General features: G+C 41.7%; 1 protein-coding gene across 2 annotated transcripts in view; it reads right to left on the bottom strand.

The window, feature by feature from the left end:
- The window catches only part of GLIPR1 (GLI pathogenesis related 1), a 55,103-nt gene extending 36,113 nt beyond the window's left edge, over positions 1 to 18,990 (bottom strand). Inside the window, exon 1 of one of the 2 annotated variants that reach the window (XM_061124701.1) lies at positions 18,857 to 18,990. The gene's annotated coding sequence lies outside the window, so the exon portion shown is untranslated. Of the gene's footprint in view, positions 1 to 15,185; positions 15,340 to 18,856 lie in introns of those variants that run through there. The other variant, XM_061124692.1, reaches the window with a different exon arrangement.
- Positions 18,991 to 24,723: the final 5,733 nt, after the last annotated feature.

The following is a 24,723-nucleotide window of genomic DNA, read 5'->3' as shown; positions in this document are numbered from 1 at the left end:
AACCATGATGGTGTGATCACTCACCTAGAGCCAGACATCCTAGAGTATGAAGTCAAGTGGGCCTTAGGAGGCATTACTATGAACAATGCTAATGGACATGATGGAATTCCAGCTGAGCTATTTCAAATCCTAAAAGATGATGCTGTGAAAGTGCTGCACTCAATATGCCAGCAAATTTGGAAAACTCAGCAGTGGCCACGGGACTGGAAAATGTCAGTTTTCATTCCAATCCCAAAGAATGACAAAGGCAAAGAATGTTCAAACTACCATACAATTGCACTCATTTCACATGCTAGCAGAGTCATGCTCAAAATCCTTCAAATTAGGCTTCAACAATATGTGAACTGAGAACTTCCAGATGTATAAGCTGGATTTAGAAAAGGCACAAGAACTAGAGATCAAATTGCCAACATCCACTGAATCATAGAAAAAGCAAGAGAATTTCAGAAAAACGTCTGCTTCTGCTTCACTGACTATGCCAAAGCCTTTGACTGTGTGCATGCATGCATGCTAAGTCACTCCTGTCATGTCCAACTCTTTGCAACCCTATGGATTGCAGCCTGCCAGGCTCCTCTGCCCATGGGAATTCTCCAGACAAGAATATTGGAGTGGGTTGCCATGCCTTCCTCCAGGGGATCTTCCTGACCCAGGAATGGAACCCACGTCTCTTATGTCTTCTGCATTGGCAAGTGGCATTGCACTGTCTCTTTACCACTAGCTCTACCTGGAAGCCCCTTTGACTATGTGGATCACAGGAAACTGTGAACAATTCTTAAAGAGATGGAATGCAAGAACACCTTTCTTGCCTACTGAGAAACCTTTATGCAGGTCAAGAAGCAACGGAACCAGACATGGAACAAAGGACTGATTCCAAAATGGGAAAGGAATATGTCAAAGCTATATACTGTCATCTTGCTTATTTGACTTATATGCAGAGTACATCATGAGAAATGCTGGTGTGGATGAAGCACAAGCTGGAATCAAGATTGCTGGGAGAAGTATCAATAACCTCAGATATGCACCACCCTAGGGTGGATGACACCACCCATATGGCAGGAAGTGAAGAACTAAAGAGCCTCTTGATGAAAGTGAAAAAGGAGAGTGAAAAAGTTGGTTTAAAACTCAACATTCAAAAAACTAAGATCATGGCATCTGGTTCCATCACTTCATGGCACATAGATGGGGAAACAATGGAAACAGTGACAGACTTTATTTTCTTGGGCTCCAAAATCACTGCAGATGGTGACTGTAGCCATGAAAATAAAAGATGTTTGCTCTTTGGAAGAAAAGCTATGACCAACCGAGACAGCGTATTTAAAAGCAGAGACACTACTTAGCCAACAAAGGTCCGTCTAGTCAAAGCTATGGTTTTTCCAGTAGTCATGTACAGATGTGAGAGTTGAACTACAAAGAAAGCTGAGTGCCAAAGAATTGATGCTTTTGAACTGTGGTGTTGGAGAAGACTCTTGAGAGTCCCTTGGACTGCAAGGAGATCCAACCAGTCCATCCTAAAGGAGATCAGTCCTGGGTGTTCATTGGAAGGACTGATGAGACTCCAATACTTTGGCTACCTGATGTGAAGAACTTATGCTGAAGCTGAAACTCCAATACTTTGGCCACCTGATGTGAAGAACTGACTCCTTGAAAAAGAGCCTGATGCTGGGAAAGATTGAAGGCAGAAGGAGAAGGGGATGACAGAGGATGAGATGGTTGGATGGCATCACTGACTCGATGGACATGAGTTTGAGCAAGCTCCGTATGTTGGTGATTGACAGGGAGGCCTGGTGTGCTGCAGTCCATGGGCTCGCAAGAAGTTGGACACGGCCGAGTGACTGAACTGAGCGACACACCCAGAGGCGCCATGACAGTTTCTGAGGCACTGTTAAAAGACCAAGGAGTGGGCAGGGGCCCAAATCCTGGAAATCTCCACCCCTTCCCAAAAATAGTTTGAATAATCCTCCTACTCATTATCATATGAAATTACCCAGCCTATAAAAACTAACAATGCCACATTTTGAGGCCGCACTCACCCTCTGCGATGGACCACAATCTGTCTGTGGAATGTGCTTCTCTCTGAATCTGAATAAATCCAGTTCTTACCTATCACTTTGTCTCTCATTGAATTCTTTCTGTGATGAGACATCAAGAACCTGAGGTATATTAAACCCTGAAACTAGTTTCCATGGGTTTTGGCTGGGTTCCAGTCCCAGTCACATGTGTTCAAGTCCCAAACTAGGTTTTGGCTGGTTTCAAGTCCCAATACCTGGATTAAAGTCCCAGGTAGGGTTTTGGCTGGCTTTGAGTGCCAGCCACGTGGGTTCAAGTCCCAAGCTGGATTTTGTCTGGGTTCAAGTCCCAGTACGTGGCTTCAAGTCCCAATCTGAGGTAAATGGTTTCAGAAACAGAGACAAACTTAATTTTCTTGGGCTCCAAAATCACTGTGGACATTGACTGCAGCCATGAAATTAAAAGATGCTTGCTCCTTGGAAGAAAACCTGTGACAAACCTAGAAGTGTATTAAAAACCAGAGACGTCACTTTGCCAACAAAGTTCTGTCTAACCAAAGCTATGGTTTTTCCAGTAGTCATGTACGGATGTGAATATTCAGGGTTCATTTCCTTTAGGATCGACTGGTTTGATCTCCTTGCTGTACAAGAGACTCAAGAATCTTCTCCAGTACCACAGTTCAAAAGCATCAATTCTTCGGCACTCAGCCTTCTTTATGATCCAACTGAGCACCGAAGAATTGATACTTTCGTAACTGTGGTGTTGGAGAAGACTCTTGAGAGTCCCTTGAACTGCAAGGAGATCAAACCAGTCAATCCTAAAGGCAACCAACCCTGAATATTCATTGGAAGGACTGATGCTGAAGCTGTAATACTGTGGCCACCTGATGCGAAGAGCTGACTCATTGGAAAAGACCCTGATGCTGGGAAAGATTGAAGGTGGGAGGAGAAGGGGATGATGGAGGATGAGATGGTTGGATGGCATCACTGACTCAATGGACATGAGTTTGAGCAAGCTCTGGGAGTTGGTGATGGACAGGGAAGCCTGGCGTGCTGCAGTCCATGGGGTCGCAAAGAGTCAGATATGACTCAGTGACTGAACAACAATATCATTCTAATCTATGTTCTTTTCTTTCTTTGCAATCTTCCCAATTTATTACTTACTTTTTTCTCTACAGTCACCAGGTCAGCTTTTTATATATGAAATTATTAAGGAAGTTTCACTAGAGGGAACTGATGGGGCTCAGGGAAGGCTGCCCCGAGGTGCATATGATTATCTGGCATGTGGATTAATTCAAACTGAAAATAAGCAAGGCCCAAAAGACTCAGGAAGAACATCTGACTGCCCTTCTAACTGCCTAGAGACTTTCAGATAGAAGGTCCATTCTCAGAAGGAGTCATCACCATAGCTAACTCTTGGTGTTGTTCAGTCACTCAGCCATTTTGGACTCTTTGCAACCCCATGGGCTGCAGCATGCGGGCTTCCCTGTCCTTCACCATCTCCTGGAGCTTGATAAATAACTACAGTATGTTGTAAACTAGATATGGTAGACAGGAAAGAACATAGCAAGGTCTGTTTGATCAAAGTCCTCTCTTGAGTCCCACTGTCTCAGATGGCCCAGCAAACATTTGCTGATCATGCATTAACTCTTTTATCTTCATGTGGATTATCTTACTTCTCTTAGAAGTCTTAGACCTCTACCTCCTTCTCCTAGGTCCAGGATGACTTATATATCTCATCCTGCCTTTCTATCTTTGGAGTTTCTTATGCTATGTACATATGTACATATTAAACTTGATTTTGTCCTCTTAATCTGCTTTATGTCATTTTAATTATTTGATCAGCCACAAAGAATCAAAAGGGAAGGGAGGAACTTTCTCCCCTCCACTGATGCATTTGTGTATGTGTGTGAGTGGAGTGGGGGGAGCACAACCATGAGGAAAAGGGGACAAAGAACAGTAGAGAGAATACTGGTCTCAATTTCAGATTTTAGTTTAGCCTCTGTTCCTTACTAGCTGTAAAACCCTGGATAAATTACCAAACTCTTTAACCCTCGGTTCAGTTCAGTCACTCAGTCATGTCCAACTCTTTGCAACCCTGTGAACTGCAGCACGCCAGGCTTCCCTGTCCATAGCCAACTCCCAGAGTTTACTTAAACTCAAGTCCATCAAGTCAGTGATGCCATCCAACCATCTCATCCTCTGTCATCACCTTCTCCTCCTGCTCTCAATTTTTCCCAGCATCAGGATCTTTTCAAATGAGTCAGCTCTTTGCATCAGGTGGCCAAGGTATTGGAGTTTCAGCTTCAGCATCAGTCCTTCCAGTGAATATTCATGATTGATTGCCTTTAGGATGGACTGGTTGGATCTCCTCCCAGTCCAGGGAACTCTCAAGAGTCTTCTCCAACACCACAGTTCAAAAGCATCAAGAGAGTCACAGGTGAGGACACTTAACCCATTCTGGGAATGGTGGAGATGGCTTACTACACTGTAGAAGCGAGGTCTTCACCAAGCTGGGTCGGTGCTGATCAAATGCAAAAGGGATGGAGAGATGAAGGAAATTGTGTGTGGGGAGGGGTGGGGAAATTAGGAACTAGATATCTAGTTGTAAATCATGTTTCATGTTGGAAACATGATGTCATGGCAAGAATAGAGAAAGAACCATTTCATACTGTCTCTCAATATAGAGATGACTTCAAGGATTACTCACGTCTGTAGGAAACATGGTAGCTGGTCTCATGGAGTTTAGAATCCAAATGGTGTTTTTAATGTCAGTCAAGAAGAGTTGTTCAGAGTCAGATTAAGGAGGACTTCTGGATTCTGCCAGTGAATCACAAAGCTGATGGGAAGTTAGAGGAGAGATGTTTATCTATGGGGCTATATGCTACTGCTGCTAAGTCACTTCAGTCGTGTCCGACTCCGTGCGACCCCATCCCTGGGATTCTCCAGGCAAGAACACTGGAGTGGGTTGCCATTTCCTTCTCCATAGGGCTATATAGGTGGAGTGTAATCTGCTTTTGGAAAATGTCAGTGTTTCAGAAAATTGAGAGTACAGAGAATGAAATGGTGTAGGGAGGTATTAACATCTAGCAGAAACTCTTAAAAAGAAACATTACAGAACCTAAGGTGGAATTACTGTTGGGTCTTTACCACCATGTTTCCTTGGAAAGTCTGTGTGTGTGCTAACAGATTTGTTTTCATTGTTTATCTCTGAAGGGTTATATATATGTATACACCCTGCTTATTTAACTTATATGCAGAGGACATCATGAGAAACGCTGGACTGGAAGAAGCACAAGCTGGAATCAAGATTGCCAGGAGAAATATCAATAACCTCAGATATGCAGATGACACCACCCTTAAGGCAGAAAGTGAAGAAGAACTAAAGAGCCTCTTGATGAAAGTGAAAAAGGAGAGTGAAAAAGTTGGCTTAAAGCTCAACATTCAGAAAACTAAGATCATGGCATCTGGTCCCATCACTTCATGGCAAATAGATGGGGAAACAGTGGAAACAGTGACAGACTTTATTTTTGAGGCTCCAAAATCACTGCAGATGGTGACTGCAGTCATGAAATTAAAAGACGCTTACTCCTTGGAAGGAAAGTTATGACCAACCGAGACAGCATATTTAAAAGCAGAGACATTACTTTACCAACAAAGGTCCATCTCGTCAAGGCTATTGTTTTTCCAGTAGTCATGTATGGATGTGACAGTTGGACTATAAAGAGAGCTGAGCACCACAGAATTGATGCTTTTGAACTGGTGTTGGAGAAGACTCTTGAGAGTCCCTTGGACTGCAAAGAGATCAAGCCAGTCAATCCTAGGGCAATCAACCCTGAATATTCATTGGAAGGACTGTTGCTGAAGCTCCAATACTCTGGCCACCTGATGCAAAGAGTTGACTCATTGGAAAAGACTCTGATGCTGGGAAATACCAAAGGCAGGAGGAGAAGGAGATGACAGAGGATGAGATAGTTGGATAGCATCAACCAACCGACTGGATGGATAGGAGTTTGAGCAAGCTCCGGGAGTTGGTGATAGACAAGAAAGCCTGGTGTGCTGCAGTCCATGGGGTCACAAAGAGTCAGACAGGACTGAGTGGCTGAACTGAATATTATTAGGCATAATTTCAGTCATTATCTATTGGACTGCATCCACAGGCCTGCATGCCCTGTACTTGCACAGCCTTAAGACCAAAGAAAGAGCCCAGAGTTGTACCCAGTCTAAGTTATAGTGCTCACTGTTTCTGTTTTGTTGTATGCCATGTGGCAGGCCAATGAATTGAGAGACAAGCTGTTAGGGCAAGGAATAGTGACTTAATCTGGAAAGCCAGAAAACCAAGATGGTGTGTTTGTGTCTCAAAGAACCATCTTGCCTGAGTTAGAATTCAGGTTTCTTTCATACTAAAAGGGGAGGGAGTAAAGTCAAGCATTTCTTGGTTCCTATCAGCCTCCAGAGGTGACATGTTCATTTCTTCCTGTCTGACAGATGGGCCTGGTCAGGAAGTTTTGTGAGGTAAACAAAAGTATTTTAGCTTAATGCTCATTGTGTGCATTTGTGCTAGTCATTTCAGTTGTGTCTGACTCTTTGTGATCTTATGGACTGTAGTCCTCCATAAAGGACTCTGTCCATGGGATTCCCCAGGCAAGAATTCTGGACTGGGTTGCCATGTCCTGTTCCAGGGATATTCCTGACCCTGGAATTGAATTCAAATCTCTTATGTCTACTGCATTGGCAGGTGGGTTTTTTTTTTTTTACCACTAGCGCCACCTGGGAAGCCCCTAATGCTCATTACATGGAGGCAAAGTTCTCAGAGATGGACCTTTATGTATAACTTAAGCTGATAGGCAAAAACTCCTTTGGTGATTAACTTGAAATACAAAACATTTGTCCCTATTACAGTTTCCTACTATCAATGCCCATTCCATCATCTTGTGGGGAAAGGGGCGATAAACTTTCTGGCTACTTGCTGCTGAATGGAAGTAATGAATATTCCTTAGCCTCTTTAGTCAGTTCCCTTTTAGCTACAACTATTTGAAGCAGATGAAACCTCTTGGCACTTAGCTGTCTAATTTGTAGTTGAACTTGGAGCTTGAGTTCCAGTTCCCAACACATGTAGTAAATTCCTGTGCTATTTAGTTAGACACAAATAAAAAAATTGATTGACTCTTACTCCAGCTAAAGTGAAATTACCATCTACTTCATTTAGATAGGCAGACCTGATGGAGGCAAACTTATAAAGAGGTTAGTATAGTGCCCAAAGTTTTAATATAATAGGCAACTGCTGGGTATCCTACACAGGAGTCCCCAACCCCCAGGCTGTAGACTGGTTCGCCACCTTTTAGGAACCAGGTGGCATAGCAGGAGGTGAAGGGTGGGCCAGCAAGTGTCTGCAGCTCCCCATTAATTGCATCACCTCCTAAACCATACCCATCCACCCCAATCTGTGGAAAAATCATCTTTCACAAACCTGGTCCCTAGTACCAAAAAGGTTGGGGACCACTGTCTTAGAGTGTCTATGGATTCTCTTGCTTGGGCAGACACCTAGAAATGGCCTACCATATAGTATTTCAAAGTGGCTTAATTTAAACCTGCTTCCTGGACTCACCGATCTACAGTCAAGCAACTGGGAAGGCCTTATCCCAAGTTACATCAGTCTGGACATGTTTTAGAGATGTTCCTTTGTAAATGTATAATTCACTTTCATAGCTCTTCCTGTTGATTGTGGTCTCTGGGATGAAATTAGTTTCAATGCCTTAACCCCAATCAGGGAATAATTTCTCTTAGGAGGACTTTAACCACTTCAGACTTTCTGTCCAGTGGTATATGCTTTTCACTATCTGAAAAAAGGGCTTCCCTGGTAGCTCAGCTGGTAAAGAAGCCACCGGCAATGCAGGAGACCCCGGTTGGATTCCTGGGTTGGGAAGATCCCCTGGGGAAGGCATAGACTATCCACTCTAGTATTCTTGGTCTTCCCTGGAGGAGGGTGGTTCAGATGGTAAAGAATCCACAGTACAGGAGATCTGGGTTCGATCCCTGGGTTGGGAAGATCCCCTGGAGAAGGGCATGGCAACCCACTCCAGTATTCTTGTCTGGAGAATTCCCAGGGACAGATGAGCCTGGCAGGCTACAGTCCATGGGGTCACAAAGAGTCGGACACAACTCAACGACAAAGCACACACACACATCCTGAACAAGAATCCACAAACACTGGAAGGTTATCCAAAATTTCCTGCAGCTCAAAGCATTTGAGTAAAGTCTATTTTCCATTCCTTGGTGGGGCGGTTTCCTCTGTGTTGAGTCCCCACCTGGGGAGGTTCTAAAGAAATTTTGGGGTTATTTATAGACTCTGGTGTCAAGCTGTCCTAATGGAAAACAACAGAGAGCTTGTTCTCTGTCAGTTTTAAGTGGAGCTCATATGGGCAATTAAGTGTATCACATCTAAGGAAGCCCCTGGGCTTCTTCCCTTCAGGTTCCTGTTTCTGCGCATGAGAGGCTTTTATTGTTTTTATGTTAGCCTAGGGGCAAGCTGTTTTCCAGTGTTCTTTCTCCTTGCAGTGAACACAGGTTCCTTCTCCAACAGTGGCTTCCCTCTCTTAGGGTAACTAGCCTTCTGGGAACCCAATGCCACTGCCCAAAAATGGCATCTTGCTTTGCATCTCCTGTTCACCTTGTTGAACACTTTAAAGGCAATATCTACCAAATGAGAAGGATATATTCCAAATGCACCATCTAATTTTCACAAACTTCTTTGCACCTCCCTGCAAAGTCAAATTTACCATTCTAAGGACCTCCTGATCTGCATTAAGATAATGTCTGTAGGCTTGATAAATCTTGTTCAAAAATTCAGAGGCAGGTCTTCCTTTTTTTTCTTTTTTTGCTGAGTTTCTTAAATTTTGTTCAAACACTTTTGTTTTGGTTCCTGATTTCAAAACCCTGCCAAGACGCCCTAATAAGTAATGCTCTAATCAGGGCCTTCTTCTCACACTGAGGTCCCAGTTTGCTTCAGCTGTGGGTGCTGCCAAGTGGTCTTCAGGTGTTGGAGCTTCTCTCTGTAAAAATCCTCAAGTAAACAAGTCTGAGAAGCCCTGCTGCCTGCTTATTTGCATATAGTCTCCTGTGTGAATTAATAGCAGTGGAAAGTGCCCTGCTCTGGGAGTGCTCCTGGCCCAAACTGGGTGCCCTGCTGGGTCTTAGGTGGTGGACCGGACCAACTCCCTGAGCCCCAGGAACTAATACAGAAATCTTTCTTTAAAATTTTTTTATTGATGTATAGTTGATTTTACAATTTTGTGTTAATTTCTGCTGCACAGCAAAGTGATTCAGTTAAGCACATACGTTGTTTTTCCATATTCTTTTCCATTATGGTTTATTGAACGGTATTGACTCTTGCTCCCTGTGGTATACAGTAGGATTTGTCCATCTGTTCCGTTATGATAGCTTGCATCTGCTAATCTCATATTCCCAATCCATTCTTCCCCCACCTCCCACTCCCTTCCCCATCCCCATTTCCCTTGGCAACCACAATTGTTCTTATGTCACAGGATTTTCTAACTGACCCTTAGTCCTGAGCTCAGCTGGAGGACTTATGTTTGAAACAACATTCTCTCATTCCCTTTATTTACCCTGATGTAATAAATAGCACAAGACCTTTTAGAACTAACACTCAAAAAAGATGTCCTTTTCATTAGAGGGGACTGGAATACAAACAAGGAAGTCAAGAAACACCTGGAGTAACAGGCAAATTTGGCCTTGGAGTATGGAATGAAGCAGGGCAAAGGCTAATAGAGTTCTGCCAAGAGAACGCACTGGTCATAGCAAACACCCTCGTCCAACAACACAAGAGAAGACTCTACACATGGACATCACCAGATGGCCAACACCGAAATCAGACTGATTACATTCTTTGCAGTCAAAGATGGAGAAGCTCTATACAGTCAGCAAAAATAAGACCGGGAGCTGACTGTGGCTCAGATCATGAACTCCTTATTACCAAATTCAGACTTTTAAAGTGAAGAAAGTAGGGAAAAGCACTAGGCCATTCAGGTATGACCTAAATCAACTCCCTTATGATTATACAGTGGAAGTGAGAAATAGATTTAGGGGACTAGATCTGATAGACAGAGTGCCTGAGGAACTATGGATGGAGGTTCGTGACATTGTACAGGAGACAGGGATCAAGACCATCCCCATGGAAAAGAAATGCAAAAAGGCAAAATGGTTGTCTGAGGAGGCCTTACAAATAGCTGTGAAAAGAAGAGAAGTGAAAAGCAAAGGAGAAAAGGAAAGATATTCCCATCTGAATTTAGAGTTTCAAAGAATAGCAAGGAGAGATAAGAAAGCCTTCCTCAGTGATCAATGCAAAAAAACAGAGGAAAACAACAGAATGGGAAAGACTAGAGATCTCTTCAAGAAAATTAGAGATACCAAGAGATCATTTCATGCAAAGATGGGCTCAATAAAGGACAGAAATGGTATGGACCTAACAGAAGCAGAAGATATTAAGAAGAGGTGGCAAGAATACACAGAAGAATTGTACAAAAAGATCTTCACAACCAAGATAATCACGATAGTGTGATCACTCACCTAGAGCCAGACATCCTGGAATGTGAAGTCAAGTGGGCCTTACAAAGCATCGCTACAAAGAAAGCTAGTGGATGTGATGGAATTCCAGTTGAGCTATTTCAAATCCTGAAAGATGATGCTGTGAAAGTGCTGCACTCTATATGCCAGCAAATTTGGAGAACTCAGCAGTGGCCACAGGACTGGAAAAGGTCAGTTTTCATTCCAATCCCAAAGAAAGGCAATGCCAAAGAATGCTCAAACTACCGCACGATTGCACTCATCTCACATGCTAGTAAAATAATGCTCAAAATTCTCCAAGCCAGGCTTCAACAGTATGTGAACTGTGAACTTCCAGATGTTCAAGCTGGTTTTAGAAAAGGCAGAGGAACCAGAGATCAAGTTGCCAACATCCACTGCATCATCGAAAAAGCACGAGAGTTCCAGAAAAACACCTATTTCTGCTTTATTGACTATGCCAAAGCCTTTGACTGTGTGGATCACAATAAACTGTGGAAAATCCTGAAAGAGATGGGAATACCAGACCACCTGATCTGCCTCTTGGGAAACCTGTATGCAGGTCAGGAGGCAACAGTTAGAACAGGACATGGAACAACATACTGGTTCCAAATAGGAAAAGGAGCACTGCACGGCTGTATATTGTCACCCTGCTTATTTAAATTATATGCAGAGTACATCATGAGAAATGCTGGGCTAGAGGAAGCACAAGCTGGAATCAAGACTGCTTGGAGAAATATCAATAACCTCAGATATGCAGATGACACCACCCTCATGGCAGAAAGTGAAGAGGAACTAAAAAGCCTCTTGATGAAAGTGAAAAAGGAGAGTGAAAAAGTTGGCTTAAAGCTCAACATTCAGAAAACTAAGATCATGGCATCTGGTCCCATCACCTCATGGAAATAGATGGGGAAACAGTGTCAGACTTTATTTTTTGGGCTCCAAAATCACTGCAGATGGTGATTGCAGCCATGAAATTAAAAGATGCTTACTCCTTGGAAAGAAAGTTATGACCAACCTAGACAGCATATTAAAAAGCAGAAACATTACTTTGCTAACAAAGTTCTCTCTAGTCAAGGCTATGGTTTTTCCAGTGGTCATGTATGGATATGAGAGTTGGACTATAAAGAACACTGAATGCCGAAGAATTGATGCTTTTGGACTGTGGTGTTGGAGAAGACTCTTGAGAGTTCCTTGGACTGCAAGGAGATCCAACCAGTCCATCCTAAAGGAGGTCAGTCCTGGGTGTTCATTGGAAGGACTGATGCTGAAGCTGAAACTCCAATACTTTGGCCAGCTGATGCGAAGACTGACTCATTGGAAAAGACCCTGATGCTGGGAGGGATTGGGGGCAGGAGGAGAAGGGGATGACAGAGGATGAGATGGCTGGATGGCATCACCGACTCAATGGACATGGGTTTGGGTGGACTCTGGGAGTTAGTGATGAACAGGGAGGCCGGGCATGCTGCAATTCATGGGGTCGCAAGGAGTCGGACAAGACTGAGCGACTGAACTGAATAAATAGCACACTTTCTTGGACATAAAGGGTTTCATCATTCTTCCTTGCTTCTTCATGAAATTGCTATAGTCATTCAAAAGCCACTGTAAAACCATAAATAGCAGTCCCTTATGGATCAGCGGGTAAAGAATCTGCCTGCAATGCAGCAGACACAGGAGACACAGGTTCAATCCCTGGGTCAGGAAGATACTCTGTTGAAAGGAAAGGCTACATACTCTAGCATTCTTGCCTAGAGAATTCCATGGACAGAGGAGCTGGCAGGCTACCGTCCATAAGGTTGCAAAGATTTGGAGACTGTTGAGTGACTAGCACTTTCACTTTCATCTCTAACCATTAAAAGGATATCTTTTTGCTTTCGCCATGAATCAGTCAGGACTACATGCAATTGAAAAGAAGCTTGGTTCCTGCTGTGACATATAGAAATTTAATTAATAAATTATTAGTAAAAATTATTAGTAAATTATTATTTACTAAGTATTACTAAATTAATTATGACTGGTATCATTTACCAGGATATACCAGGATTTCAGAAGTTCCATATAATTTCCAGAATGTGTGTATTAATAGTTAATAATAATTAACACTATTAATACAATCATGAATACACTCTAAGAAGTTTTATCACCACTTATTTAACAGTGCTTCCCACATAATTTAACATACCAAATAAGTCCTAGTTAAATATTCCTGAGATGGAGAGAATACAGATAATTTGAGGTGTTCCAAGGACCCTCTGGAAAATCTCAAAGTTAATTAGAGGTCAAGTGAACTTCATTTAAAATTTGATCTTGTGGAAAGTTTGTTAAAAATTTTAGCCAGTGCTAATAAAAGATAATAAAAGGAAATAAATCCTGAATATTCACTGGAAGAACTGATGCTAAAGCTCCAATACTTTGGTCACCTGATATGAAGAACTGACTCCTTAGAAAAGACCCTGATGCTGGGAGAGATTGAAGGCAGGAGGAGAAGGGGATGACGGAGGATGAGATGGCTGGATGGCATCACCAAATTAATAGAGATGAGTTTGAGCAAGCTCTGGGAGACGGTGAAGGACAGGGAAACCTGATGTACTGCAGAACATGAGGTCACAAAGAGTCTGAAACGACTGAGTGACTAGACAACAACAACAGTAGAAGATCTCAATGGCAAATACAGATCACTTAAAGAAACTCAATTACCAAAAGCAGTTCAATATTTCAAAAAAAAAGTTTGTCCCCTTTGAGAACCAAATTCAGTTGTGGTACCACTGTACATTTAAGATTCTCTTTCTTAAGTTCAACCCTATCTTAGCCATCCTGACAATGCACAAAACTCATTGTTCCTCCTCCACAAACCTTCCACAACTTTCTGTGTCCTTATTAATCTATCCTCTTTTCATTTAGAAACAATCAACTCTATGACAGAACCACCTTCTTCCCCTTTAACAAAATGCACTTTTACTCCTAATACCTTCTTTGCTAAAAACAAACATCCTACATTTTTTTCATATTGAAATGTTTTCTTTATAATTCTTAGCCTTAAAACCTTCAAAAGTGAAAGTGTTAGTCGCTCAGTAGTGTCTGACTCTTTGTGACCCCATGGGCTGTAGCCCACCAGTCTCCTCTGTCCACGGAATTTTCCAGGCAAGAATACTATAGTGGGTTGCCATTTCCTTCTCCAGAGGATCTTCCCAACCCAGGGGTTGAACCCATGTCTCCTGCTTGACAGGCAAATTCTTTACCAGTAAGACAACTGGGAAGCCCAAGCTAAGTTTAATGCTAGATATTAATTTGATAATGACTGTCTTCTATATCACATGAACCCCAATTTATTCTAGCCAGTTTTATATTTTGCGTATTTATATAAGCACTAAATTTCCTTTAAGTCATGTAATTAGAGCTCTTTTACAAATTAATTTTGATTATGCTACACATCTATAATACATGTACAAACACAGACTCCATAGCTCCCATTCCAAAATTTCAGCCATGATTCAGACCAACCATGTAAAAAACAATGTAAAACTCAGTTACAAAAAAGATTGGGTTTCCGGCAAATGGGACAAATCAAGGCCAGCTGTCTAGATGGCTAAAACCTTTTAAACTAATGTTTATGGGAAAGGCATGTCCATTTCTATTTGTAGCTTTAACTGATTTTTAGGAACCACCTGGAGACTTTCTTCCTGGAAATGTCCACTCTGGGATAAGGACAGATTTTTTTTTTTTCCTGTTCTTTTCCTCTATACGACATCAGTAAAAGTTTTAAATATCACAGAACTAATTTGGGTGTATATGAAGAAACGAGCTTACTGGGTGGCTCAGTGGAAAAGAATCCCCCTACAATGCAGGAGATGCGGGTTCAATCCCTGGGTTGGAAGATGCCCTGGAGGAGGAGATGGCAATCCGCTCTAGTATTCTTGCCGGGAAAACTCCATGGACAGAGGAGCCTGGCAGGCCACAGTACATAGGGTCACAAAAAAGTCAGACACAACTGAGTGACTGACATGAATGCATGGAGAAACCACACTAAACAAAATAAAATGAAAACCTCAAAAGGACCTAAAGGCCCACAGTCAAGCAGAAAATCCTAAATAAACCCTCAACTTTGGTCTTGGGTTTTACAGATACCAATGACACAGGAAACCATAAGCAACATAAATAACTGAGGGAGAATATCAGTACGTGTCCCACAGGGTCCTCACATAATCCCACTCAACCCCCTTGTAGAGATCCTAACAAGTACTGTGGTCACGCGTTGTTATTATACAATATAGCATCTTCGTCTCACCCATGTTCATAGCTGTAATCAGCTGGATAATTTGTAATTATCCAAAATGTGCCTTAGAAGACTTTCTTTAGAGATCATAGAAACATTCTCTGTTTTCAAAGACAGAAATTCAAGACAGACAAAACACAAACTGCACACACAAATCCTAGCATCCAAAGAAACAGATAAACCAGTTCACAAACCGAGCTGTAAAAGTCCAACAACTCTTTCCACTCTCCAACAGGATACCCAACTCAAGCACAAGACAGTCTGAAGAAAAAGGCCCAAATGGAGAGGAAATAAAATTTCTGTCTGTAAACACCGGAGTGACCTACCCTTCTGTATGAAGCCTGTTGGCCACTCCCGTGTGTTGATTCCTTGCTCCACCTGCCAGGGGCTTCCCTGGCAGTCCAGTGGTTAAGACTCCATGCTTCCAGTGCTGAGGGCATGGGCTCGTTCCCTGGTTGGGGAACTAAGATCCCGCATGCCTCATGGCATGACCAAAAAACTAATACATGAGGGAACTAAAATTTAAAGAGATATCACTTGCCCTGTTCCAACTGCCAAGTGTGGGGGCAGCCAGTACTGCTTTGGGGAATTTTGAAGACAAGATCCTCAAGATAGGAGGTCCCAGCATCTGCTAGGACCTTCTCAGAAAATTCCCAAGCCAGGCCAGCTGGCCAAGGAGTAGCAAGGATTCTGGCTGGCTGTACCAACATTTGTCACCTAGTCCAAGCTCGTCCTGCTTGTCACACTACAGGGCAAAAAATCAAAAGAGGAACTGTTAGTGCAAGGAATGGTGACTTTATTTGGAAAGCCAGCAGACTGAGTAAATGGTGAGCTCCTGTCTCACAGGACTGTGTTGCCTGAGTTAGAATTCAGGCCTCTTTCTGCTAAAAGGCGGGGGAGTAAAGTCAAGCATTTCCTAGTTCCCATTAGCCTCTGGAGAAGGAAATGGCCACCCACTCCAGTACTCTTGCCTGGAAAATCCCATGGACGCACAAGCCTTACAGGCTACAGTCCATGGGGTCGCAAAGAGTCAGACACGAATGAGCAGCTTCACTTTGACTATCAGCCTCTGGAGGGAATGTGTTCATTTCTTTGCACCTGCAGTCATTCACAGCCGGGTCTGGCTATGATGTTTTCTGGGAGGCAAAGTTCTCAGAGGTGGGCTATTTTGTATAATTCAAGCTGATAAGCAACATTCCTTTAATGATTAACCTGAAATAGAAAACAAGATTTCTCCCTTATTTCAGAGTCAGTGACAGAGACATCCTTTAAAGGGGGATCTTGCATGTCTGAAGCAAAATCCTGGAGCAATACTCCACCCTGTGTGAGAGACAGGAGGCAAGACCTGGCGGTCGTCTTTGCTATGGGATGGGGAGGGATTGGCGGGGGATGGGGGAAGTTACCAGTTATAAAGGGAATGGGCCTTAGGTTGGCTCTTTGGTTACCAGGGAAACTAGCAGAGGAGCACCTCTTTTTGTCCTTTTGATAAGGTATTCCTAGTCTCTAGAGCTATCACAATCTGGGCCTGGGGCAAGTAAGTATGTAGGCAAGCACTGATAAGGATCTACCAGCAAGAGGAAAGGTCAGTCCTGTGAGTAGGGTGAAGGTAAAGCAGAGACTGATCAAGCAGGGGATGCACAGAGAGAAAGTGAACAACCATCTAGGGTGAATTGATCAGACATTATCATAAAACATGATGTGCCACAGAAAAAACAACAGAGCCTCAAAATTCCATTACAATGCCCTCAAAGTCTTTTGTCATTTACAGAAAGTTACTGTTTCACTCAGAAGTTTTTGTAAAAGTGTTTCTGCAAAAATATTTCATCTTCAGAGAAATTCATAGAAAGGATTTTGACAAGTATTGGTTTCTGTTAAGGTTAATATCATAAAATTGAATTGGGTAAAACTTGCAGAAGTAATGAAAAAACTAGATTCAAGCAGAACAAGTATTAATTATGTCAGACTGAGCAAACTGGTGACGATGATTATAATTTTTATGACATTTTGTTTTAAACTTTGCCAGTTCTTTTATATTATGCTTTTCTAAATTCAAGGAAGCTTCTCTCAAGCCATCTATGTCTTGCAGCATTTTGGTAAAGTATACCCTAGTAAACAAAGATGAAATATTTACTTTTTCTCTCTACCTGATCCCTCTTGAATTTGGAAACCCTTAAGTATTCTTTTCATGGCTATAGAGTTAGTTATTTGCATAAGTTCATTAAGAATCTGGTCTCTTATAACAGGACACAGTTGAAAATATTTGCTGTATTACCGACAAGGACAGAGTAAAGGGACAAAGTGGGTGATTAGTTAATCCCATCGGGGGCCTGTAAGTAGAAATTGTATGGGAGAGATCCTGTAAGTTAAACAATGACTCTAAAGAGCAGGTTTGCTTTACCACACAACCAAGTAGGCTTGCTTAGCAACGAAACCACGAAACGGAAGCTCGAGACAAGACCCCGAACAATAACGCAACGGTGGCATGAGACCCACATCCTGCCCAGCGAGCTCAGTAAGTTAACCATCCCTGGGACATGCTCTCTGCCCACATGATAAACGATAATCTGTGGACCGAACTTGAACATGTACGGAAAAGAAAACGCCCCTGCTCAATCAGGACGAGGGACTGTTGATCAAAGCATGACTTCTGCTCAGGAAAGACAAAGAAGGCCTCCTCCCCTCCCTACTTTTCCTTTGATTATAAAACTATAGCCCAGTAAGTTCTCGGGGCGTGGCATTTTTCACCTGCCCACTTGTAAACCTCACAAGCATTCTACTCTAATAAATCACTTCTTATCCATCACTTTGCCTCTCTCTGATTTCTTTTCTGCACTGAGAGATAAAGGACCACAGTACCAGAACTTTTCAGAGCCCCTGAAATGACCCAAGTGGTTTCATTACCAAGGGTTTGACTGGATTGTCATATTTGAGAGAGAGAAGCATAAACTCAGATATGACCAGACAGCTTTAAGAAACCGAGGTTGGCTTTATGGAGACAATAAAGCTTCTTGGAAAAGTCAACCCAGCACTTTGCTTCAGCAAAGCAGTCTTAAAAAGATCTTATATAGTCATTATAAATTATCAGGCCAACTTTAGTGAAAACAAATTAGTTTTACTAAGATTATGTTTGATAAAAAATGGGGATGATAGTAGAGAGAAAATTAATGTTTGTACTTTTCTCTCTTAGATTCTAATCCTGTTAATTTTGTCTTTGAGATTTTGTATGTATTTGTAAAGTGGACTGAATCCTGAATTTTAATTTCCTCAGATATCTGGATTATCCAAACTAATGGTTCTGATTTTTTCCCACACTTCTGATTTGGAATCTGTAAGAACAAAGACTGCCCTTGATCTCCTTGAAGGGACCATACCAGGTCCTCCCCACTATCTAGATGGCGGCCAGACTTCAGGGGCTTGAGCCTTGGGTACACAATTCACAGAGAAAGACTTCATTTGACATCTGCTCTGGTACAAATGTTGGAGACCTTCAGATCAAATTGATTAGGACGAGAAGCAGCTGACAACAATGTAGACTGCTTCCTTCTAAGGCACTAGTGTTTTCTTCCTCAAGCAGAGCAAACCATATCAAATTAGATTAGTAACTCACACTTCACTGTCACTTGCCCACAACTGCCTTACATAAGACCACAAAGCTCTGCAAAGTCAACTTGCAATAAGCCCTTCAGTTCAGTTCAGTTCAGTTGCTCAGTCGTGTCCGACTCTTTGCGACCCCATGAATTCGCAGCATGCCAGGCCTCCCTGTCCATCACCAACCCCTGGAGTTTTTAGTTTGCCGCAAACACCTGTCATCAGAGTTTGACTTTCTGCACTGCGGGCACCCCAGCACGTTGCTCGATTATGATTTCTACTTATGATCTTTCCTATCTCAGTTATGTTACAGCCGAGTCTCCCAAATTTTCAGGTCAAGATCTAGGAGTCACCCTTGAAATACACCCAGAGTTCAACCACTTCTCAGCAATCAATCTTTACCTCTTACCTGGAATATGGTGATGAATTCCTCAGCAGTCTCCTTGTATCCTCCCCAGCCCTTGCATTACATTTTCCTCCCAGCAGTCAGAATTACCCTTTTATGGTTTAAGTCAGTTAGGTCACCCCTCTGATCACTTGGAGATGAGTAACACGTGGGAACTGCTTCCGCATTGTTTCCATTTTTGCTGGCCATGTGGCTCAGACGTGTACAGCTTCTGGGGGCTGCAGTTTAAGAGTAGCTTTCTAGACTTCCTGACAGCCAGCAGTTGTAGAAAAATCCCGTTGCTAGCATTTCTTACACAGAATCAGCCAGATCTGGGCATTGCTCTAGGACTGTTTTGACAGCACCCTAGTCCATTCTGTCAGCTACATTATTTGCTATAATAAATACTTTCTCTGCTTAACCTTGTCAGAGTGGCTTATTCTGTATCCACCAAAGAATTTGGACTGTTTTTGGCCCTGCCTAGTGGCTTGTGGGATCTTAGCTTCCCAAACAGGAGTTGAACCCAGGCCCTGGGCAATGGAAGCCCTGAGTTCTAACTACCGGACCACAGAGAATTCCCAGGATATTGGCTTTTTGAAAAGGAAAACCAACACCTATCAGTCCTCCTCAGAAAAGCCCGTTTAGCTGTTACCCTGTTGGTGTACTTCTTTCAGTGTTTTGTGTTCATATATATGCAGTCACATACATATGTATGTTTTTTAATATATATATAAAATACACATTCAGAAATTCGTTAAATGTGGGCAGAATTTTGATTTTGGGAAAAACTGAGGGTCAGAAGGAAAGGGTACAACAGAAGATGAGATGGTTGGATGGCATCACTGACTCAATGGACGTGAGTTTGAGCAAGCTCCAGGAGATAGAGAAGGACAGGGAGGCCTGGCATGCTGCAGTCCATGGGGTCGTAAAGGGTTGGACAGGACTTAGTGACTGGACAACAACATATGCAGAAACATGTTAAATGTGGGCATAATTTCATGTAATTTAGTATGTTGCTTTTTTCTCTACTTACCACTATTTCATAAGCACATTTTTGTCATTATGACTTTTCATAAAGATTTTGAGGGGTGGTACAATGTTTCCTCAAATCATTATGAGTGCCTCATAAGAGTATATCACAAATTACTGTTGGCCATTCAGATTCTTTTCTATTTTTCTTTATTATAAATAATGTTGCTGTGAATATCTTTATATATAAGCCATATATAGTAGGATTGATTCATAGAAATAGAATTACTGAGTAACAAGATATGAGTGTTTTAAAGATTCCACATAGAGAATGTCCAATTACCCTCAGCATTTGTACTAACTTGCACTTCCATCATTATCATATGGACATTAAGACCGTATAGTATCTTTATAATTTATTTATTTTTTATTGAAGGATAATTGCTTTACAGAATTTTGTTGTTTCCTGTCAAACCTCAACATGAATCAGCCATAGGTATACACATATCCCCTCCCTTCTGACCCTCCCTCCAGTCTCCCTCCCCACCCCACCCCTCTGGGTTGATGCAGAGCCCCTGTTTGAGTTTCCTGAGACACACAGCAAATTCCCATTGGCTCTCTGTTTACACATGGTGATGTAAGTTTCCATGTTACTCTTTCCATACAGTTCACCCTCTCCTCCCCTCTCCCCATGTCCATAAGTCTATTCTCTATGTCTGTTTCTCCATTGCATCCCTGCAAATAATTTCTTCAGTACCATTTTTCTAGATTCTGTATATATGCATTAGAATATGATGTTTATCTTTCTCTTTCTGATTTACTTCACTCTGTATAATAGTTCTAGGTTCATCCACCTCATTAGAACTGACTCAAAGCTGTTCCTTTTTTTGGCTAATATTCCATTTTGTATATGTACCACAATTCTTTATCCATTCATCTGTTGATGGACATCTAGGTTGCTTCCATGTTCTAGCTATTGTAAATAGTGCTGCAATGAACAATGGGATACACGTGTCTTTTTCAATTTTGGTTTCCTCAGGGTATATGCCTGTGAGTGGGATTGCTGGGTCATATGGTGGTTTTATTCCTAGCTTTTTAAGGAATCTCCATACTGTCTTCCACAGTGGCTGATTTTTCATTGTTAGTGTATAGACGTGCAAGTGATTTCTGTGTACTGATTTGTATCCTGCAACTTTGCTAAATTCACTCATTAGCTCTAGTAATTTTCTGATACTATCTTTAGGGTTTTCTATGTACAGTATCATGTCTTCTGCAAACATTGAGAGCTTTACTTCTTTTCCAATCTGGATTCCTTTTATTTCTTTTTCTTCTCTGATTGCTGTAGCTAGGACTTCCAGAACTATATTGAATAATAGTGGCCAAAGTGGATACCCTTGTCTTGTTCCTGATCTTAGGGGGAATGCTTTCAGTTTTTCACCATTGAGAATAATGTTTGCTGTAGGCTTATCATATATGCCCTTTACTTGTTTAGGTAGGTTGCTTCTATGCCCATTTTTTGAAGAGTTTTAATCATAAATAGGTGCTGAATTTTGTCAAAGGCTTTTTCTGCATCTATTGAGATTATCATATGGTTTTATCTTTCAGTTTGTTAATATGGTATATCACATTGATTGATTTGTATAAGGGCCATATAGTATCAGAGCTATATGTTATATGTACCTGTTGTGTATATTGTCAAAGAGAACCAGAGCCAGACATTAGTTAAGGCAGTAAAAATAGATTTAATTCAGAAACTATTGCAATAGGGGAAAAGAAACTAGTTTTTTTTGTTGTTGTTGTTTTAATTTACCCTTTCTTATTGAAGATTGAATTGTTTTTTACATATTAATGTATCTATCATTTTTTAAAAATTCTTTTCTCATTTAGGTTGCTACTTAACATCGAGCAGAGTTCCCTGCACTCGACAGTAGGTCCTTTTTGGTTATTCATTTTAAATACAGCAGTGTGTACATGTCAATCCCAAACACCCTAACTATCCCTTCTTCCCACCCTTCTACCCTGGTAACCATAAATCCATTCTCTAAGTCTGTGAATCTGTTTCTGTTTTGTAAATAAGTTCATCTGTATCATTTTTTAAAGATGCCCAATATAAGCAATATGATATGGTATTTGTCTTTCTCTCTCTGACTTCACTCAGGATGACAATCTCTAGTTCCACCCATGTTGCTGCAAATGGCATTGTTTCATTCTTTTTAATGGCTCAGTAATTTTCCATTGTATATATGTACCACATCTCTTTATCTATTCCTCTGTTGATGGACATTTAGTTTGCATTCATGAAGAGACTTCAGTTTAGCACTGGGTTCAGTTCAGAACAAGGCAGCCAAAATTTATAGCCAAGGAACAGAGTTGGTGTGGGGCGGGGGAGAGATTTGGAGGATGGAAAATTACTAGTAGCAGGCCAGAGTGATCAAGTATCAAGGGTGGGAGAGGAGATATTTGATGAGCTATTAAGAGCAATCAGATCTAAAGAGTGGCAGAAGTTTTCTCTAAACTGATTTGGCAGGATTTTTCCCAAAATTGGTCTAAGCACAATTGACAAGGATGGAGAGAAGTGTGCAAAGTCAAGGCCCTCCATCAGGAACAGGCTTTAGGGAAGTCTGCCTAAGAGTTTGGTTAGGAAGGGTGTCTTATTAATATGCATATTCGATTACTTCCTGTTTTGTCTTCCTTTCTACACTAGATTTTAGCTTATCATCTCAACTTTAGCTGACTTTGATGCATATTTTGCTCAAAAAGAAGGCCACAGTGGGATTTCTAAATTTTGCCTTTGATTGTATTATATGACAAGAGAGACAGAACGTAAACAGTTATTAGCACTAGGATCAGTTCTGCTCATACTTAAACAGAGCGGCCACTTTTAAAAGTATGAATTCAAAGATGATGTTAAGACAAGAACTGAGTAACATACATTTTTAAACTCTCATAACTGAGGGGCTTCTCAGGTGGTGCTAGTGGTAAAGAACTCGCCTGCTAATGTAGGAGACATAACTGACATGGGTTTGATTCCTGGGTTGGGATGATTCCCTAGAATAGGGCATGACAACCCACTCCAGTATTTTAGCCTGGAGAATTCCATGGACAGAGGAGCCTGGCAGTCTACAATCCATAAGATGACAAAGAGTCATACTCGACTGAAGTGACTTACAGCACAAAGCTGCAACTGTCTATCTATAAATATTTCTAAATATTTCTTTAGCACACTTGTTTCAGAGAAGAAACATTTACTGAAGGGTCACGTCCTCTTGTGCTTCTTAATTTGACAAATGGTCCAAATATGAGTTAACTCAACTTCAGCATAAAAAGCGGTCTGGTACTTCCCTTTCTGTTTCTCTTTGGAGTAATGCTGTTCTGATTTTGCAAGGCAAGAGAGAAGTTCTTACTGTGCACTCCATTAAGTTCCTTCAGGGTCTCTCTGCTGGGGTGACCTCAGAGAATGACTCATACACTTCAGTGGTTAGGCTACTGGTTTCTTCCCAGTTGAGCAAAGATCTCTGTACACACAGCAAACTGTGTGCAGGAAAATCAGATGCTACGTGGAGAGGCTGAGAGAGCTGGCGTGCAGTTATTACGGCACTGTGTCTTTATTTTCTGCCTTTAGCTTCTGCACCACCCAAGTCTGGGGAAGCCTAATAACTGCATGCTGGACTATTGCTCTTAGTCCAAGAGGCATCTATCTTCTGTCAGTTCACTATGGTCCACTGACAAGACAGAGATCTACGACCCTTCACCTTATACTTTTTGCAGTATGGCATAGTGTGACCTGGCATGCTCTCAGTTAATGTTGAGTTCATTACGGTCCTGGAAACTATGTATTATTAGCTACACTTGGGGGCCAGCATTAAGTAAGTTGCTCAAGTTCACACAGTTAGTAAATGAAAGAAGTGAATTAAACTCAGATTTCTCTCTCTTCTTTACATGGATGACTCACACACCTTGGTGTGCATTAGAATGTCCACACTGTAACAACTCATCACTGCTTTTAATCAACTTTCTCTAGTGTTTTAATCAGCAGAATTTTATTTCTCACAGTTTTGGAGACTGAGATGTCCCACCAGCTGGGTGCCAGCTGATTCAGCTCCTGGTGAGGCCCTCTTCCTGGCTTGTAGAGGGTCACCTTCTCAAAGTGTCCTCACATGCTGGAGAGGGAGAAAAAGAGAGAGAGTAGACACTGATCCCATCCTGGGGACCCCATCTTCATGACCTCATCTAAACTGAATTACTTCCCCGAACTAATTACCTCCTAATACCATCAAATTGGGGGTTAGGGCTTCAGCATGTGAATTTGGAGGGTTCACATTCAGTCAATACACCCTCTAATTCAGAATCTCCACCTCAAATCATACTAAGTAAACAGAAACCTACTCGGCTATTGGAAAAGATGAGCTCTGGAGTTACCGTACTTGTAAGAGCTTGGTCTTTAAATCTGTGCTGTATAGAGTTAGAACCACTAGCCACATGGGGCTAATGAGCACTTGAAATGTGGCTAATCTAAACTGAGATGTATCTGAAGTGTAAAACACACATCCAGTTTTAAAGACTTGGTATGAAACAAAGGATGAAAAACATCTTTATACTTTTAATACTGATTATTTTTTTTCCCATTTTCATTTTTTTTTTCATTTATTTTTATTAGTTGGAGGCTAATTACTTTATAATATTGTAGTGGTTTTTGCCATACATTGATATGAATCAGCCATGGATTTACATGTGTTCCCCATCCTGATCCCCGCTCTCATCTCCCTCCCCACCCCATCCCTCTGGGTCATCCCAGTGCACTAGCCCTGAGCACTTGTCTCATGCATCCAATCTGGGCTGGCGATCTGTTTCACACTTGATAATATATCTGTTTCAATGCTATTCTCTCAGATCATCCTACCCTTGCCTTCTCCCATAGAGTC

The sequence above is a fragment of the Dama dama genome, chromosome 3 (assembly GCF_033118175.1).
Source record: "Dama dama isolate Ldn47 chromosome 3, ASM3311817v1, whole genome shotgun sequence".
Taxonomy (NCBI): Eukaryota; Metazoa; Chordata; class Mammalia; order Artiodactyla; family Cervidae; genus Dama; species Dama dama.
This window is presented reverse-complemented; position numbering and strand designations above follow the sequence as displayed.